Source organism: Phalangium opilio, unplaced genomic scaffold (assembly GCF_054372755.1).
Source record: "Phalangium opilio isolate 3A_F unplaced genomic scaffold, DU_Popi_V2 ptg000009l_1, whole genome shotgun sequence".
In the NCBI taxonomy this organism is placed as follows: domain Eukaryota; kingdom Metazoa; phylum Arthropoda; class Arachnida; order Opiliones; family Phalangiidae; genus Phalangium; species Phalangium opilio.
Window position 1 is genome coordinate 10,535,505 of NW_028324146.1, and position 15,804 is coordinate 10,551,308.

Sequence of the window (15,804 nt, forward strand, 5' to 3'; positions counted from 1 at the left end):
AAAGCGGTACAAAAGCACTCGCTCAGATACCGGGAATCGAACCCGGGCCTTCTGGGTGAGAGCCAGATATCCTAGCCAATTGACCATATCGGACTTGCTTAGTCAAGTCTTAATTCTATTCATAAACCAATATCCTTAAGTCTATTCTTGAAAAGCGGTACAAAAGCACTCGCTCCGATACCGGGAATCGAACCCGGGCCTTCTGGGTGAGAGCCAGATATCCTAGCCACTTGACCATATCGGACTTGCTTAGTCAAGTCTTAATTCTATTCATAAACCAATATCCTTAAGTCTATTCTTGAAAAGCGGTACAAAAGCACTCGCTCCGATACCGGGAATCGAACCCGTGCCTTCTGGGTGAGAGCCAGATATCCTAGCCACTAGACCATATCGGACTTCCTCAATCAAGTCTTAATTCTATTCATAAACCTATATCCTTAAGTCTATTCTTGAAAAGCGGTACAAAAGCACTCGCTCCGATACCGGGAATCGAACCCGGGCCTTCTGGGTGAGAGCCAGATATCCTAGCCACTTGACCATATCGGACTTGCTTAGTCAAGTCTTAATTCTATTCATAAACCAATATCCTTAAGTCTATTCTTGAAAAGCGGTACAAAAGCACTCGCTCCGATACCGGGAATCGAACCCGGGCCTTCTGGGTGAGAGCCAGATATCCTAGCCACTAGACCATATCGGACTTGCTTATTAAAGTCTTAATTCTATTCATAAACCAATATCCTTAAGTCTATTCTTGAAAAGCGGTACAAAAGCACTCGCTCCGATACCGGGAATCGAACCCAGGCCTTCTGGGTGAAAGCCAGATATCCTAGCCACTAGACCATATCGGACTTCCTCAATCAAGTCTTAATTCTATTCATAAACCTATATCCTTAAGTCTATTCTTGAAAAGCGGTACAAAAGCACTCGCTCAGATACCGGGAATCGAACCCGGGCCTTCTGGGTGAGAGCCAGATATCCTAGCCACTTGACCATATCGGACTTGCTTAGTCAAGTCTTAATTCTATTCATAAACCAATATCCTTAAGTCTATTCTTGAAAAGCGGTACAAAAGCACTCGCTCCGATACCGGGAATCGAACCCGGGCCTTCTGGGTGAGAGCCAGATATCCTAGCCACTTGACCATATCGGACTTGCTTAGTCAAGTCTTAATTCTATTCATAAACCAATATCCTTAAGTCTATTCTTGAAAAGCGGTACAAAAGCACTCGCTCCGATATCGGGAATCGAACCCGTGCCTTCTGGGTGAGAGCCAGATATCCTAGCCACTAGACCATATCGGACTTCCTCAATCAAGTCTTAATTCTATTCATAAACCTATATCCTTAAGTCTATTCTTGAAAAGCGGTACAAAAGCACTCGCTCCGATACCGGGAATCGAACCCGGGCCTTCTGGGTGAGAGCCAGATATCCTAGCCACTTGACCATATCGAACTTGCTTAGTCAAGTCTTAATTCTATTCATAAACCAATATCCTTAAGTCTATTCTTGAAAAGCGGTACAAAAGCACTCGCTCCGATACCGGGAATCGAACCCGGGCCTTCTGGGTGAGAGCCAGATATCCTAGCCACTAGACCATATCGGACTTGCTTAATAAAGTCTTAATTCTATTCATAAACCAATATCCTTAAGTCTATTCTTGAAAAGCGGTACAAAAGCACTCGCTCCGATACCGGGAATCGAACCCAGGCCTTCTGGGTGAAAGCCGGATATCCTAGCCACTAGACCATATCGGACTTCCTCAATCAAGTCTTAATTCTATTCATAAACCTATATCCTTAAGTCTATTCTTGAAAAGCGGTACAAAAGCACTCGCTCCGATACCGGGAATCGAACCCAGGCCTTCTGGGTGAAAGCCAGATATCCTAGCCACTAGACCATATCGGACTTCCTCAATCAAGTCTTAATTCTATTCATAAACCTATATCCTTAAGTCTATTCTTGAAAAGCGGTACAAAAGTACTCGCTCCGATACCGGGAATCGAACCCGGGCCTTCTGGGTGAGAGCCAGATATCCTATCCACTTGACCATATCAGACTTGCTTGGTCAAGTCTTAATTCTATTCATAAACCAATATCCTTAAGTCTATTCTTGAAAAGCGGTACAAAAGCACTCGCTCCGATACCGGGAATCGAACCCGCCCTTCTGCGTGACAGCCAGATATCCAAGCCACTAGCCCATATCGGACTTGCTTAAGCAAGTCTTAATTCTATTCATAAACCTATATCTCTAAGTCTATTCTTGAAAAGCGGTACAAAAGCACTCGCTCTGATACCGGGAATCGAACCCGGGCCTTCTGGGTGAGAGCCAGATATCCTAGCCACTAGACCATATCGGACTTGCTTAACCAAGTCTTAATTCTATTCATAAATCAATTACCTTAAGTCTATTTATTGAAAAGCGGTACAAAAGCACTCGCTCCGATACCGGGAATCGAACCCGGGCCTTCTGGGTGAAAGTCAGGTATCCTAGCGACTAGACCATATTGTACTTGCTCAACCTAGTCTTAATTCTATTCTTGAAAAGCGGTACAAAAACATTCGCTCCGATACCGGGAACCGAACCCGTGCCTTCTGGGTGAAAGCCAGATATCGTAGCCACTAGACCATATCAGACTTGCTTAACCAAGTCTTCATTCTATTCATAAAGCTATATCCTTAAGTCTATTCTTGAAAAGCGGTACAAAACCACGTGCTCCGATACCGGGAATCGAACCCGGGCCTTCTGGGTGAAAGTCAGGTATCCTAGCGACTAGACCATATCGTACTTGTTCATCCTAATCTTAATTCTATTCTTGAAAAGCGGTACAAAAGCTCTCGTTCCGATACCGGGAACCGAACCCGGGTCTTTTGGGTGAAAGCCAGATATCCTAGCCACTAGACCATATCGGACTTGCTTAACCAAGTCTTAATTCTATTCATAAACCTATATCCTTAAGTCTATTTTTGAAATGCTTTACAATACACTCGCTGCGATACCGGGAATCGAAGCCGGGCCTTCTGGGTACAAAGCAGTTATCCTAGCCACTAGACCATATCGGACTTCCTCAACCAAGTCTTAATTCTAATCATAAACCTATATCCTTAAGTCTATTCTTGAAAACCGGTACAAAAGCACTCGCTCCGATACCGGGAATCGTACCCTCGCCTTCTGGGTGAGAGCCAGATATCCTAGCCACTAGACTATATCGGACTGGTTGAAACAACCCTAAATATTATTCCTATAAATGTGTCTTTAAATTTATTCTTCAAAAGCGGTACAAAAGCACTCACTCCGATTCCGGGAATCGAACCCGCCCTTCTGGGTGAGAGCCAGATATCCTAGCCACTAGCCCATATCGGACTTGCTTAATCAAGTCTTAATTCTATTCATAAACCAATATCCTTAAGTCTATTCTTGAAAAGCGGTACAAAAGCACTCGCTCCGATACCGGGAATCGAACCCGGGCCTTCTGAGTGAGAGCCAGATATCCTAGCCACTAGACCATAACGGACTTGCTTAGTCAAGTCTTAATTCTATTCATAAACCAATATCCTTAAGTCTATTCTTGAAAAGCGGTACAAAAGCACTCGCTCCGATACCGGGAATCGAACCCGGGCCTTCTGGGTGAGAGCCAGATATCCTAGCCACTAGACCATATCGGACTTGCTTAATCAAGTCTTAATTCTATTCATAAATCAATTACCTTAAGTCTATTCTTGAAAAGCGGTACAAAAGCACTAGCTGCGATACCGGGAACCGAACCCGTGTATTCTGGGTGAAAGCCAGATATCGTAGCCACTAGACCATATCAGACTTGCTTAACCAAGTCTTCATTCTATTCATAAACCTATATCCTTAAGTCTATTCTTGAAAAGCGGTACAAAACCACGTGCTCCGATACCGGGAATCGAACCCGGGCCTTCTGGGTGAAAGTCAGGTATCCTAGCGACTAGACCATATCGTACTTGCTCATCCTAATCTTAATTCTATTCTTGAAAAGCGGTACAAAAGCTCTCGTTCCGATACCGGGAACCGAACCCGGGTCTTTTGGGTGAAAGCCAGATATCCTAGCCACTAGACCATATCGGACTTGCTTAACCAAGTCTTAATTCTATTCATAAACCTATATCCTTAAGTCTATTTTTGAAATGCTTTACAATACACTCGCTGCGATACCGGGAATCGAAGCCGGGCCTTCTGGGTACAAAGCAGTTATCCTAGCCACTAGGCCATATCGGACTTCCTCAACCAAGTCTTAATTCTAATCATAAACCTATATCCTTAAGTCCATTCTTGAAAACCGGTACAAAAGCACTCGCTCCGATACCGGGAATCGTACCCTCGCCTTCTGGGTGAGAGCCAGATATCCTAGCCACTAGACTATATCGGACTGGTTGAAACAACCCTAAATATTATTCCTATAAATGTGTCTTTAAATTTATTCTTCAAAAGCGGTACAAAAGCACTCACTCCAATTCCGGGAATCGAACCCGCCCTTCTGGGTGAGAGCCAGATATCCTAGCCACTAGCCCATATCAGACTTGCCTAATCAAGTCTTAATTCTATTCATAAACCAATATCCTTAAGTCTATTCTTGAAAAGCGGTACAAAAGCACTCGCTCCGATACCGGGAATCGAACCCGGGCCTTCTGAGTGAGAGCCAGATATCCTAGCCACTAGACCATATCGGACTTGCTTAGTCAAGTCTTAATTCTATTCATAAACCAATATCCTTAAGTCTATTCTTGAAAAGCGGTACAAAAGCACTCGCTCCGATACCGGGAATCGAACCCGGGCCTTCTGGGTGAGAGCCAGATATCCTAGCCACTAGACCATATCGGACTTGCTTAATCAAGTCTTAATTCTATTCATAAATCAATTACCTTAAGTCTATTCTTGAAAAGCGGTACAAAACCACGTGCTCCGATACCGGGAATAGAACCCGGGCCTTCTGGGTGAAAGTCAGGTATCCTAGCGACTAGACCATATCGTACTTGCTCAACCTAGTCTTAATTCTATTCTTGAAAAGCGGTACAAAAGCACTCGTTCCGATACCGGGAATCGAACCCGGGCCTTCTGGGTGAAAGCCAGATATCCTAGCCACTAGACCATATCGGACTTGCTTAACCGAGTCTTAATTCTATTCACAAACCTATATCCTTAAGTCTATTTTTGAAATGCTTTACAAAACACTCGCTGCGATACCGGGAATCGAAGCCGGGCCTTCTGGGTACAAAGCAGTTATCCTAGCCACTAGACCATATCAGACTTCCTCAACCAAGTCTTAATTCTATTCATAAACCTATATCCTTAAGTCTATTCTTGAAAACCGGTACAAAAGCACTCGCTCCGATACCGGGAATCGTACTCTCGCCTTCTGGGTGAGAGCCAGATATCCTAGCCACTAGACTATATCGGACTGGTTGAAACAACCCTAAATATTATTCCTATAAATGTGTCTTTAAGTTTATTCTTCAAAAGCGGTACAAAAGCACTCACTCCGATACCGGGAATCGAACCCGCCCTTCTGGGTGAGAGCCAGATATCCTAGCCACTAGCCCATATCGGACTTGCTTAATCAAGTCTTAATTCTATTCATAAACCAATACCCTTAAGTCTATTCTTGAAAAGCGGTACAAAAGCACTCGCTCCGATACCGGGAATCTAACCCGGGCCTTCTGGGTGCGAGCCAGATATCCTAGCCACTAGACCATATCGGACTTGCTTAATCAAGTCTTAATTCTATTCATAAATCAATTACCTTAAGTCTATTCTTGAAAAGCGGTACAAAAGCACTCGCTACGATACCGGGAATCGAACCCGGGCCTTCTGGGTGAGAGCCAGATATCCTAGCCACTAGACCATATCGGAGTTGCCTAAACAAGTCTTAATTCTATTTATAAACCTATATTCTTAAGTCTATTCTTGAAAAGCGATACAAAACCACGTTCTCCGATACCGGGAATCGAACCCGGGCCTTCTGGGTGAAAGTCAGGTATTCTAGCGACTAGACCATATCGTACTTACACAACCTAGTCTTAATTCTATTCTTGAAAAGCGGTACAAAAGCACTCGCTCCGATACCGGGAATCGAACCCGGGCCTTCTGGGTGAAAGTCAGGTATCCTAGCGACTAGACCATATTGTACTTGCTCAACCTAGTCTTAATTCTATTCTTGAAAAGCGGTACAAAAACACTCGCTCCGATACCGGGAACCGAACCCGTGCCTTCTGGGTGAAAGCCAGATATCGTAGCCACTAGACCATATCAGACTTGCTTAACCAAGTCTTCATTCTATTCATAAACCTATATCCTTAAGTCTATTCTTGAAAAGCGGTACAAAACCACGTGCTCCGATACCGGGAATCGAACCCGGGCCTTCTGGGTGAAAGTCAGGTATCCTAGTGACTAGACCATATCGTACTTGCTCATCCTAATCTTAATTCTATTCTTGAAAAGCGGTACAAAAGCTCTCGTTCCGATACCGGGAACCGAACCCGGGTCTTTTGGGTGAAAGCCAGATATCCTAGCCACTAGACCATATCGGACTTGCTTAACCAAGTCTTAATTCTATTCATAAACCTATATCCTTAAGTCTATTTTTGAAATGCTTTACAATACACTCGCTGCGATACCGGGAATCGAAGCCGGGCCTTCTGGGTACAAAGCAGTTATCCTAGCCACTAGACCATATCGGACTTCCTCAACCAAGTCTTAATTCTAATCATAAACCTATATCCTTAAGTCTATTCTTGAAAACCGGTACAAAAGCACTCGCTCCGATACCGGGAATCGTACTCACGCCTTCTGGGTGAGAGCCAGATATCCTAGCCACTAGACTATATCGGACTGGTTGAAACAACCCTAAATATTATTCCTATAAATGTGTCTTTAAATTTATTCTTCAAAAGCGGTACAAAAGCACTCACTCCGATTCCGGGAATCGAACCCGCCCTTCTGGGTGAGAGCCAGATATCCTAGCCACTAGCCCATATCGGACTTGCTTAATCAAGTCTTAATTCTATTCATAAACCAATATCCTTAAGTCTATTCTTGAAAAGCGGTACAAAAGCACTCGCTCCGATACCGGGAATCGAACCCGGGCCTTCTGAGTGAGAGCCAGATATCCTAGCCACTAGACCATATCGGACTTGCTTAATCAAGTCTTAATTCTATTCATAAATCAATTACCTTAAGTCTATTCTTGAAAAGCGGTACAAAAGCACTCGCTGCGATACCGGGAATCGAACCCGGGCCTTCTGGGTGAGAGCCAGATATCCTAGCCACTAGACCATATCGGACTTGATTAAACATGTCTTAATTATATTCATAGACCTATATCCTTAAGTCTATTCTTGAAAAGCGGTACAAAACCACGTGCTCCGATACTGGGAATAGAACCCGGGCCTTCTGGGTGAAAGTCAGGTATCCTAGCGACTAGACCATATCGTACTTGCTCAACCTAGTCTTAATTCTATTCTTGAAAAGCGGTACAAAAGCACTCGCTCCGATACCGGGAATCGAACCCGGGCCTTCTGGGTGGAAGTCAGGTATCCTAGCGACTAGACCATATTGTACTTGCTCAACCTAGTCTTAATTCTATTCTTGAAAAGCGGTACAAAAACACTCGCTCCGATACCGGGAACCGAACCCGTGCCTTCTGGGTGAAAGCCAGATATCGTAGCCACTAGACCATATCAGACTTGCTTAACCAAGTCTTCATTCTATTCATAAACCTATATCCTTAAGTCTATTCTTGAAAAGCGGTACAAAACCACGTGCTCCGATACCGGGAATCGAACCCGGGCCTTCTGGGTGAAAGTCAGGTATCCTAGCGACTAGACCATATCGTACTTGCTCATCCTAATCTTAATTCTATTCTTGAAAAGCGGTACAAAAGCTCTCGTTCCGATACCGGGAACCGAACCCGGGTCTTTTGGGTGAAAGCCAGATATCCTAGCCACTAGACCATATCGGACTTGCTTAACCAAGTCTTAATTCTATTCATAAACCTATATCCTTAAGTCTATTTTTGAAATGCTTTACAATACACTCGCTGCGATACCGGGAATCGAAGCCGGGCCTTCTGGGTACAAAGCAGTTATCCTAGCCACTAGACCATATCGGACTTCCTCAACCAAGTCTTAATTCTAATCATAAACCTATATCCTTAAGTCTATTCTTGAAAACCGGTACAAAAGCACTCGCTCCGATACCGGGAATCGTACCCTCGCCTTCTGGGTGAGAGCCAGATATCCTAGCCACTAGCCCATATCGGACTTGCTTAATCAAGTCTTAATTCTATTCATAAACCAATATCCTTAAGTCTATTCTTGAAAAGCGGTACAAAAGCACTCGCTCCGATACCGGGAATCGAACCCGCCCTTCTGGGTGAGAGCCAGATATCCTAGCCACTAGCCCATATCGGACTTGCTTAATCAAGTCTTAATTCTATTCATAAACCAATATCCTTAAGTCTATTCTTGAAAAGCGGTACAAAAGCACTCGCTCCGATACCGGGAATCGAACCCGGGCCTTCTGGGTGAGAGCCAGATATCCTAGCCACTAGACCATATCGGACTTGCTTAATCAGGTCTTAATTCTATTCATAAATCAATTACCTTAAGTCTATTCTTGAAAAGCGGTACAAAAGCACTCGCTGCGATACCGGGAGTCGAACCCGGGCCTTCTGGGTGAGAGCCAGATATCCTAGCCACTAGACCATATCGGACTTGATTAAACATGTCTTAATTCTATTCATAAACCTATATCCTTAAGTCTATTCTTGAAAAGCGGTACAAAACCACGTGCTCCGATACCGGGAATAGAACCCGGGCCTTCTGGGTGAAAGTCAGGTATCCTAGCGACTAGACCATATCGTACTTGCTCAGCCTGGTCTTAATTCTATTCTTGAAAAGCGGTACAAAAGCACTCGTTCCGATACCGGGAATCGAACCCGGGCCTTCTGGGTGAAAGCCAGATATCCTAGCCACTAGACCATATCGGACTTGCTTAACCACGTCTTAATTCTATTCACAAACCTATATCCTTAAGTCTATTTTTGAAATGCTTTACAAAACACTCGCTGCGATACCGGGAATCGAAGCCGGGCCTTCTGGGTACAAAGCAGTTATCCTAGCCACTAGACCATATCAGACTTCCTCAACCAAGTCTTAATTCTATTCATAAACCTATATCCTTAAGTCTATTCTTGAAAACCGGTACAAAAGCACTCGCTCCGATACCGGGAATCGTACTCTCGCCTTCTGGGTGAGAGCCAGATATCCTAGCCACTAGACTATATCGGACTGGTTGAAACAACCCTAAATATTATTCCTATAAATGTGTCTTTAAGTTTATTCTTCAAAAGCGGTACAAAAGCACTCACTCCGATACCGGGAATCGAACCCGCCCTTCTGGGTGAGAGCCAGATATCCTAGCCACTAGCCGATATCGGACTTGCTTAATCAAGTCTTAATTCTATTCATAAACCAATATCCTTAAGTCTATTCTTGAAAAGCGGTACAAAAGCACTCGCTCCGATACCGGGAATCTAACCCGGGCCTTCTGGGTGCGAGCCAGATATCCTAGCCACTAGACCATATCGGATTTGCTTAATCAAGTCTTAATTCTATTCATAAATCAATTACCTTAAGTCTATTCTTGAAAAGCGGTACAAAAGCACTCGCTCCGATACCGGGAATCGAACCCGGGCCTTCTGGGTGAGAGCCAGATATCCTAGCCACTAGACCATATCGGAGTTGCCTAAACAAGTCTTAATTCTATTTATAAACCTATATTCTTAAGTCTATTCTTGAAAAGCGATACAAAACCACGTTCTCCGATACCGGGAATCGAACCCGGGCCTTCTGGGTGAAAGTCAGGTATCCTAGCGACTAGACCATATCGTACTTACACAACCTAGTCTTAATTCTATTCTTGAAAAGCGGTACAAAAGCACTCGCTCCGATACCGGGAATCGAACCCGGGCCTTCTGGGTGAAAGCCAGATATCCTAGCCACTAGACTATATCGGACTTGCTTAATCAAGTCTTAATTCTATTCATAAACCTATATCCTTAAGTCTATTTTTGAAATGCTTTACAAAACACTCGCTGCGATACCGGGAATCGAAGCCGGGCCTTCTGGGTACAAAGCAGTTATCCTAGCCACTAGACCATATCGGACTTCCTCAACCAAGTCTTAATTCTATTCATAAACCTATATCCTTAAGTCTATTCTTGAAAACCGGTACAAAAGCACTCGCTCCGAAACCGGGAATCGTACCCTCGCCTTCTTGGTGAGAGCCAGATATCCTAGCCACTAGACTATATCGGACTGGTTGAAACAACCCTAAATATTATTCCTATAAATGTGTCTTTAAATTTATTCTTCAAAAGCGGTACAAAAGCACTCACTCCGATTCCGGGAATCGAACCCGCCCTTCTGCGTGACAGCCAGATATCCTAGCCACTAGACCATATCGGACTTGCTTAATCAATTCTTAATTCTATTCATAAACCTATATCCTTAAGTCTATTCTTGAAAAGCGGTACAAAACCACGTGCTCCGATACCGGGAATCGAACCCGGGCCTTCTGGGTGAGAGCCAGATATCCTAGCCACTAGCCCATATCGGACTTGCTTAATCAAGTCTTAATTCTATTCATAAACCAATATCCTTAAGTCTATTCTTGAAAAGCGGTACAAAAGCACTCGCTCCGATACCGGGAATCGAACCCGGGCCTTCTGAGTGAGAGCCAGATATCCTAGCCACTAGACCATATCGGACTTGCTTAGTCAAGTCTTAATTCTATTCATAAACCAATATCCTTAAGTCTATTCTTGAAAAGCGGTACAAAAGCACTCGCTCCGATACCGGGAATCGAACCCGAGCCTTCTGGATGAGAGCCAGATATCCTAGCCACTAGACCATATCTAACAAGTCCTAACAACCCAAAATATTATTCCTATAAATGTGTCTTTAAGTTTATTCATCAAAAGCGGTACAAAAGCACTCACTCCGATACCGGGAATCGAACCCGCCCTTCTGCGTGACAGCCAGATATCCTAGCCACTAGACCATATCGGACTTGCTTAATCAATTCTTAATTCTATTCATAAACCTATATCCTTAAGTCTATTCTTGAAAAGCGGTACAAAACCACGTGCTCCGATACCGGGAATCGAACCCGGGCCTTCTGGGTGAAAGTCAGGTATCCTAGCGACTAGACCATATTGAACTTGCTCAACCTAGTCTTAATTCTATTCTTGAAAAGCGGTACAAAACCACCCGCTCCGATACCAGGAATCGAACCCGTGCCTTCTGGGTGAAAGCCAGATATCCTAGCCACTAGACCATATCGGACTTGCTTAACCAAGTCTTAATTCTATTCATAAACCTATATCCTTAAGTCTATTTTTGAAATGCTTTACAAAACACTCGCTGCGATACCGGGAATCGAAGCCGGGCCTTTTGGGTACAAAGCAGTTATCCTAGCCACTAGACCATATCGGACTTCCTCAACCAAGTCTTAATTCTATTCATAAACCTATATCCTTAAGTCTATTTTTTAAAAGCGGTACAAAAGCACTCGCTCCGATACCGGGAATCGAAGCCGGGCCTTCTGGGTACAAAGCAGTTATCCTAGCCACTAGACCATATCAGACTTCCTCAACCAAGTCTTAATTCTATTCATAAACCTATATCCTTAAGTCTATTTTTGAAATGCTTTACAAAACACTCGCTGCGATACCGGGAATCGAAGCCGGGCCTTCTGGGTACAAAGCAGTTATCCTAGCCACTAGACCATATCGGACTTCCTCAACCAAGTCTTAATTCTATTCATAAACCTATATCCTTAAGTCTATTTTTTAAAAGCGGTACAAAAGCACTCGCTCCGATACCGGGAATCGAACCCGGGCCTTCTGGGTGAAAGTCAGGTATCCTAGCGACTAGACCATATCGTACTTACACAACCTAGTCTTAATTCTATTCTTGAAAAGCGGTACAAAAGCACTCGCTCCGATACCGGGAATCGAACCCGGGCCTTCTGGGTGAAAGCCAGATATCCTAGCCACTAGACTATATCGGACTTGCTTAACCAAGTCTTAATTCTATTCATAAACCTATATCCTTAAGTCTATTTTTGAAATGCTTTACAAAACACTCGCTGCGATACCGGGAATCGAAGCCGGGCCTTCTGGGTACAAAGCAGTTATCCTAGCCACTAGACCATATCGGACTTCCTCAACCAAGTCTTAATTATATTCATAAACCTATATCCTTAAGTCTATTCTTGAAAACCGGTACAAAAGCACTCGCTCCGAAACCGGGAATCGTACTCTCGCCTTCTGGGTGAGAGCCAGATATCCTAGCCACTAGACTATATCGGACGTCTTGAAACAACCCTAAATATTATTCCTATAAATGTGTCTTTAAGTTTATTCATCAAAAGCGGTACAAAAGCACTCACTCCGATACCGGGAATCGAACCCGCCCTTCTGCGTGCCAGCCAGATATCCTAGCCACTAGACCATATCGGACTTGCTTAATCAATTCTTAATTCTATTCATAAACCTATATCCTTAAGTCTATTCTTGAAAAGCGGTACAAAACCACGTGCTCCGATACCGGGAATCGAACCCGGGCCTTCTGGGTGAAAGTCAGGTATCCTAGCGACTAGACCATATTGAACTTGCTCAACCTAGTCTTAATTCTATTCTTGAAAAGCGGTACAAAACCACCCGCTCCGATACCAGGAATCGAACCCGGGCCTTCTGGGTGAAAGCCAGATATCCTAGCCACTAGACCATATCGGACTTGCTTAACCAAGTCTTAATTCTATTCATAAACCTATATCCTTAAGTCTATTTTTGAAATGCTTTACAAAACACTCGCTGCGATACCGGGAATCGAAGCCGGGCCTTCTGGGTACAAAGCAGTTATCCTAGCCACTAGACCATATCGGACTTCCTCAACCAAGTCTTAATTCTATTCATAAACCTATATCCTTAAGTCTATTCTTGAAAACCGGTACAAAAGCACTCGCTCCGAAACCGGGAATCGTACTCTCGCCTTCTGGGTGAGAGCCAGATATCCTAACCACTAGACTATATCGGACGTCTTGAAACAACCCTAAATATTATTCCTATAAATGTGTCTTTAAGTTTATTCTTCAAAAGCGGTACAAAAGCACTCACTCCGATACCGGGAATCGAACCCGCCCTTCTGGGTGAGAGCCAGATATCCTAGCCACTAGACCATATCGGACTTGCTTAATCAAGTCTTAATTCTATTCATAAACCAATATCCTTAAGTCTATTCTTGAAAAGCGGTACAAAAGCACTCGCTCCGATACCGGGAATTGAACCCGGGCCTTCTGGGTGAAAGCCAGATATCCTAGCCACTAGACCATATCTAACTGGTCCGAACAACCCAAAATATTATTCCTATAAATGTGTCTTTAAGTTTATTCATCAAAAGCGGTACAAAAGCACTCACTCCGATACCGGGAATCGAACCCGCCCTTCTGCGTGCCAGCCAGATATCCTAGCCACTAGACCATATCGGACTTGCTTAATCAATTCTTAATTCTATTCATAAACCTATATCCTTAAGTCTATTCTTGAAAAGCGGTACAAAACCACGTACTCCGATACCGGGAATCGAACCCGGGCCTTCTGGGTGAAAGTCAGGTATCCTAGCGACTAGACCATATTGAACTTGCTCAACCTAGTCTTAATTCTATTCTTGAAAAGCGGTACAAAACCACCCGCTCCGATACCAGGAATCGAACCCGGGCCTTCTGGGTGAAAGCCAGATATCCTAGCCACTAGACCATATCGGACTTGCTTAACCAAGTCTTAATTCTATTCATAAACCTATATCCTTAAGTCTATTTTTGAAATGCTTTACAAAACACTCGCTGCGATACCGGGAATCGAAGCCGGGCCTTCTGGGTACAAAGCAGTTATCCTAGCCACTAGACCATATCGGACTTCCTAAACCAAGTCTTAATTCTATTCATAAACCTATATCCTTAAGTCTATTTTTTAAAAGCGGTACAAAAGCACTCGCTCCGATACCGGGAATCGAACCCGGGCCTTCTGGGTGAAAGTCAGGTATCCTAGCGACTAGACCATATCGTACTTACACAACCTAGTCTTAATTCTATTCTTGAAAAGCGGTACAAAAGCACTCGCTCCGATACCGGGAATCGAACCCGGGCCTTCTGGGTGAAAGCCAGATATCCTAGCCACTAGACTATATTGGACTTGCTTAACAAAGTGTTAATTCTATTCATAAACCTATATCCTTAAGTCTATTTTTGAAATGCTTTACAAAACACTCGCTGCGATACCGGGAATCGAAGCCGGGCCTTCTGGGTACAAAGCAGTTATCCTAGCCACTAGACCATATCGGACTTCCCCAACCAAGTCTTAATTCTATTCATAAACCTATATCCTTAAGTCTATTCTTGAAAACCGGTACAAAAGCACTCGCTCCGAAACCGGGAATCGTACCCTCGCCTTCTGGGTGAGAGCCAGATATCCTAGCCACTAGACTATATCGGACTGGTTGAAACAACCCTAAATATTATTCCTATAAATGTGTCTTTAAATTTATTCTTCAAAAGCGGTACAAAAGCACTCACTCCGATTCCGGGAATCGAACCCGCCCTTCTGGGTGAGAGCCAGATATCCTAGCCACTAGCCCATATCGGACTTGCTTAATCAAGTCTTAATTCTATTCATAAACCAATATCCTTAAGTCTATTCTTGAAAAGCGGTACAAAAGCACTCGCTCCGATACCGGGAATCGAACCCGGGCCTTCTGAGTGAGAGCCAGATATCCTAGCCACTAGACCATATCGGACTTGCTTAGTCAAGTCTTAATTCTATTCATAAACCAATATCCTTAAGTCTATTCTTGAAAAGCGGTACAAAAGCACTCGCTCCGATACCGGGAATCGAACCCGAGCCTTCTGGATGAGAGCCAGATATCCTAGCCACTAGACCATATCTAACAAGTCCTAACAACCCAAAATATTATTCCTATAAATGTGTCTTAAAGTTTATTCATCAAAAGCGGTACAAAAGCACTCACTCCGATACCGGGAATCGAACCCGCCCTTCTGCGTGACAGCCAGATATCCTAGCCACTAGACCATATCGGACTTGCTTAATCAATTCTTAATTCTATTCATAAACCTATATCCTTAAGTCTATTCTTGAAAAGCGGTACAAAACCACGTGCTCCGATACCGGGAATCGAACCCGGGCCTTCTGGGTGAAAGTCAGGTATCCTAGCGACTAGACCATATTGAACTTGCTCAACCTAGTCTTAATTCTATTCTTGAAAAGCGGTACAAAACCACCCGCTCCGATACCAGGAATCGAACCCGGGCCTTCTGGGTGAAAGCCAGATATCCTAGCCACTAGACCATATCGGACTTGCTTAACCAAGTCTTAATTCTATTCATAAACCTATATCCTTAAGTCTATTTTTGAAATGCTTTACAAAACACTCGCTGCGATACCGGGAATCGAAGCCGGGCCTTTTGGGTACAAAGCAGTTATCCTAGCCACTAGACCATATCGGACTTCCTCAACCAAGTCTTAATTCTATTCATAAACCTATATCCTTAAGTCTATTTTTTAAAAGCGGTACAAAAGCACTCGCTCCGATACCGGGAATCGAAGCCGGGCCTTCTGGGTACAAAGCAGTTATCCTAGCCACTAGACCATATCAGACTTCCTCAACCAAGTCTTAATTCTATTCATAAACCTATATCCTTAAGTC

General features: G+C 43.8%; 36 non-coding genes across 36 annotated transcripts; all 36 read right to left on the reverse strand.

Moving 5' to 3' along the window:
* Nucleotides 1–172: 172 nt before the first annotated feature.
* Nucleotides 173–244, reverse strand: TRNAE-CUC (transfer RNA glutamic acid (anticodon CUC)). The gene has a single exon. It is a non-coding gene; the product is annotated as a tRNA-Glu (tRNA).
* A 79-nt stretch (nt 245–323) lies between these two features.
* Nucleotides 324–395, reverse strand: TRNAE-CUC (transfer RNA glutamic acid (anticodon CUC)). The gene has a single exon. It is a non-coding gene; the product is annotated as a tRNA-Glu (tRNA).
* A 79-nt stretch (nt 396–474) lies between these two features.
* Nucleotides 475–546, reverse strand: TRNAE-CUC (transfer RNA glutamic acid (anticodon CUC)). The gene has a single exon. It is a non-coding gene; the product is annotated as a tRNA-Glu (tRNA).
* A 79-nt stretch (nt 547–625) lies between these two features.
* On the reverse strand, nt 626–697 carry TRNAE-CUC (transfer RNA glutamic acid (anticodon CUC)). The gene has a single exon. It is a non-coding gene; the product is annotated as a tRNA-Glu (tRNA).
* Nucleotides 698–776: 79 nt separating this feature from the next.
* On the reverse strand, nt 777–848 carry TRNAE-UUC (transfer RNA glutamic acid (anticodon UUC)). The gene has a single exon. It is a non-coding gene; the product is annotated as a tRNA-Glu (tRNA).
* A 230-nt stretch (nt 849–1,078) lies between these two features.
* Nucleotides 1,079–1,150, reverse strand: TRNAE-CUC (transfer RNA glutamic acid (anticodon CUC)). The gene has a single exon. It is a non-coding gene; the product is annotated as a tRNA-Glu (tRNA).
* Nucleotides 1,151–1,229: 79 nt separating this feature from the next.
* On the reverse strand, nt 1,230–1,301 carry TRNAE-CUC (transfer RNA glutamic acid (anticodon CUC)). Its single transcript has one exon. It is a non-coding gene; the product is annotated as a tRNA-Glu (tRNA).
* A 79-nt stretch (nt 1,302–1,380) lies between these two features.
* Nucleotides 1,381–1,452, reverse strand: TRNAE-CUC (transfer RNA glutamic acid (anticodon CUC)). The gene has a single exon. It is a non-coding gene; the product is annotated as a tRNA-Glu (tRNA).
* A 79-nt stretch (nt 1,453–1,531) lies between these two features.
* TRNAE-CUC (transfer RNA glutamic acid (anticodon CUC)) lies at nt 1,532–1,603 on the reverse strand. Its single transcript has one exon. It is a non-coding gene; the product is annotated as a tRNA-Glu (tRNA).
* Nucleotides 1,604–1,682: 79 nt separating this feature from the next.
* Nucleotides 1,683–1,754, reverse strand: TRNAE-UUC (transfer RNA glutamic acid (anticodon UUC)). Its single transcript has one exon. It is a non-coding gene; the product is annotated as a tRNA-Glu (tRNA).
* Nucleotides 1,755–1,833: 79 nt separating this feature from the next.
* TRNAE-UUC (transfer RNA glutamic acid (anticodon UUC)) lies at nt 1,834–1,905 on the reverse strand. Its single transcript has one exon. It is a non-coding gene; the product is annotated as a tRNA-Glu (tRNA).
* Nucleotides 1,906–1,984: 79 nt separating this feature from the next.
* Nucleotides 1,985–2,056, reverse strand: TRNAE-CUC (transfer RNA glutamic acid (anticodon CUC)). The gene has a single exon. It is a non-coding gene; the product is annotated as a tRNA-Glu (tRNA).
* A 229-nt stretch (nt 2,057–2,285) lies between these two features.
* TRNAE-CUC (transfer RNA glutamic acid (anticodon CUC)) lies at nt 2,286–2,357 on the reverse strand. The gene has a single exon. It is a non-coding gene; the product is annotated as a tRNA-Glu (tRNA).
* Nucleotides 2,358–3,440: 1,083 nt separating this feature from the next.
* On the reverse strand, nt 3,441–3,512 carry TRNAE-CUC (transfer RNA glutamic acid (anticodon CUC)). Its single transcript has one exon. It is a non-coding gene; the product is annotated as a tRNA-Glu (tRNA).
* Nucleotides 3,513–3,591: 79 nt separating this feature from the next.
* On the reverse strand, nt 3,592–3,663 carry TRNAE-CUC (transfer RNA glutamic acid (anticodon CUC)). The gene has a single exon. It is a non-coding gene; the product is annotated as a tRNA-Glu (tRNA).
* Nucleotides 3,664–4,620: 957 nt separating this feature from the next.
* On the reverse strand, nt 4,621–4,692 carry TRNAE-CUC (transfer RNA glutamic acid (anticodon CUC)). Its single transcript has one exon. It is a non-coding gene; the product is annotated as a tRNA-Glu (tRNA).
* A 79-nt stretch (nt 4,693–4,771) lies between these two features.
* Nucleotides 4,772–4,843, reverse strand: TRNAE-CUC (transfer RNA glutamic acid (anticodon CUC)). Its single transcript has one exon. It is a non-coding gene; the product is annotated as a tRNA-Glu (tRNA).
* A 204-nt stretch (nt 4,844–5,047) lies between these two features.
* On the reverse strand, nt 5,048–5,119 carry TRNAE-UUC (transfer RNA glutamic acid (anticodon UUC)). The gene has a single exon. It is a non-coding gene; the product is annotated as a tRNA-Glu (tRNA).
* A 530-nt stretch (nt 5,120–5,649) lies between these two features.
* TRNAA-CGC (transfer RNA alanine (anticodon CGC)) lies at nt 5,650–5,721 on the reverse strand. The gene has a single exon. It is a non-coding gene; the product is annotated as a tRNA-Ala (tRNA).
* A 79-nt stretch (nt 5,722–5,800) lies between these two features.
* TRNAE-CUC (transfer RNA glutamic acid (anticodon CUC)) lies at nt 5,801–5,872 on the reverse strand. Its single transcript has one exon. It is a non-coding gene; the product is annotated as a tRNA-Glu (tRNA).
* A 1,207-nt stretch (nt 5,873–7,079) lies between these two features.
* TRNAE-CUC (transfer RNA glutamic acid (anticodon CUC)) lies at nt 7,080–7,151 on the reverse strand. Its single transcript has one exon. It is a non-coding gene; the product is annotated as a tRNA-Glu (tRNA).
* Nucleotides 7,152–7,230: 79 nt separating this feature from the next.
* TRNAE-CUC (transfer RNA glutamic acid (anticodon CUC)) lies at nt 7,231–7,302 on the reverse strand. Its single transcript has one exon. It is a non-coding gene; the product is annotated as a tRNA-Glu (tRNA).
* Nucleotides 7,303–8,509: 1,207 nt separating this feature from the next.
* Nucleotides 8,510–8,581, reverse strand: TRNAE-CUC (transfer RNA glutamic acid (anticodon CUC)). The gene has a single exon. It is a non-coding gene; the product is annotated as a tRNA-Glu (tRNA).
* Nucleotides 8,582–8,660: 79 nt separating this feature from the next.
* Nucleotides 8,661–8,732, reverse strand: TRNAE-CUC (transfer RNA glutamic acid (anticodon CUC)). The gene has a single exon. It is a non-coding gene; the product is annotated as a tRNA-Glu (tRNA).
* Nucleotides 8,733–8,936: 204 nt separating this feature from the next.
* Nucleotides 8,937–9,008, reverse strand: TRNAE-UUC (transfer RNA glutamic acid (anticodon UUC)). Its single transcript has one exon. It is a non-coding gene; the product is annotated as a tRNA-Glu (tRNA).
* Nucleotides 9,009–9,538: 530 nt separating this feature from the next.
* On the reverse strand, nt 9,539–9,610 carry TRNAA-CGC (transfer RNA alanine (anticodon CGC)). Its single transcript has one exon. It is a non-coding gene; the product is annotated as a tRNA-Ala (tRNA).
* Nucleotides 9,611–9,689: 79 nt separating this feature from the next.
* Nucleotides 9,690–9,761, reverse strand: TRNAE-CUC (transfer RNA glutamic acid (anticodon CUC)). The gene has a single exon. It is a non-coding gene; the product is annotated as a tRNA-Glu (tRNA).
* A 204-nt stretch (nt 9,762–9,965) lies between these two features.
* TRNAE-UUC (transfer RNA glutamic acid (anticodon UUC)) lies at nt 9,966–10,037 on the reverse strand. The gene has a single exon. It is a non-coding gene; the product is annotated as a tRNA-Glu (tRNA).
* A 530-nt stretch (nt 10,038–10,567) lies between these two features.
* TRNAE-CUC (transfer RNA glutamic acid (anticodon CUC)) lies at nt 10,568–10,639 on the reverse strand. The gene has a single exon. It is a non-coding gene; the product is annotated as a tRNA-Glu (tRNA).
* A 79-nt stretch (nt 10,640–10,718) lies between these two features.
* TRNAE-CUC (transfer RNA glutamic acid (anticodon CUC)) lies at nt 10,719–10,790 on the reverse strand. Its single transcript has one exon. It is a non-coding gene; the product is annotated as a tRNA-Glu (tRNA).
* Nucleotides 10,791–12,022: 1,232 nt separating this feature from the next.
* Nucleotides 12,023–12,094, reverse strand: TRNAE-UUC (transfer RNA glutamic acid (anticodon UUC)). The gene has a single exon. It is a non-coding gene; the product is annotated as a tRNA-Glu (tRNA).
* Nucleotides 12,095–12,749: 655 nt separating this feature from the next.
* On the reverse strand, nt 12,750–12,821 carry TRNAE-UUC (transfer RNA glutamic acid (anticodon UUC)). The gene has a single exon. It is a non-coding gene; the product is annotated as a tRNA-Glu (tRNA).
* Nucleotides 12,822–13,777: 956 nt separating this feature from the next.
* On the reverse strand, nt 13,778–13,849 carry TRNAE-UUC (transfer RNA glutamic acid (anticodon UUC)). Its single transcript has one exon. It is a non-coding gene; the product is annotated as a tRNA-Glu (tRNA).
* A 354-nt stretch (nt 13,850–14,203) lies between these two features.
* TRNAE-UUC (transfer RNA glutamic acid (anticodon UUC)) lies at nt 14,204–14,275 on the reverse strand. Its single transcript has one exon. It is a non-coding gene; the product is annotated as a tRNA-Glu (tRNA).
* Nucleotides 14,276–14,805: 530 nt separating this feature from the next.
* Nucleotides 14,806–14,877, reverse strand: TRNAE-CUC (transfer RNA glutamic acid (anticodon CUC)). Its single transcript has one exon. It is a non-coding gene; the product is annotated as a tRNA-Glu (tRNA).
* Nucleotides 14,878–15,382: 505 nt separating this feature from the next.
* TRNAE-UUC (transfer RNA glutamic acid (anticodon UUC)) lies at nt 15,383–15,454 on the reverse strand. Its single transcript has one exon. It is a non-coding gene; the product is annotated as a tRNA-Glu (tRNA).
* Nucleotides 15,455–15,804: the final 350 nt, after the last annotated feature.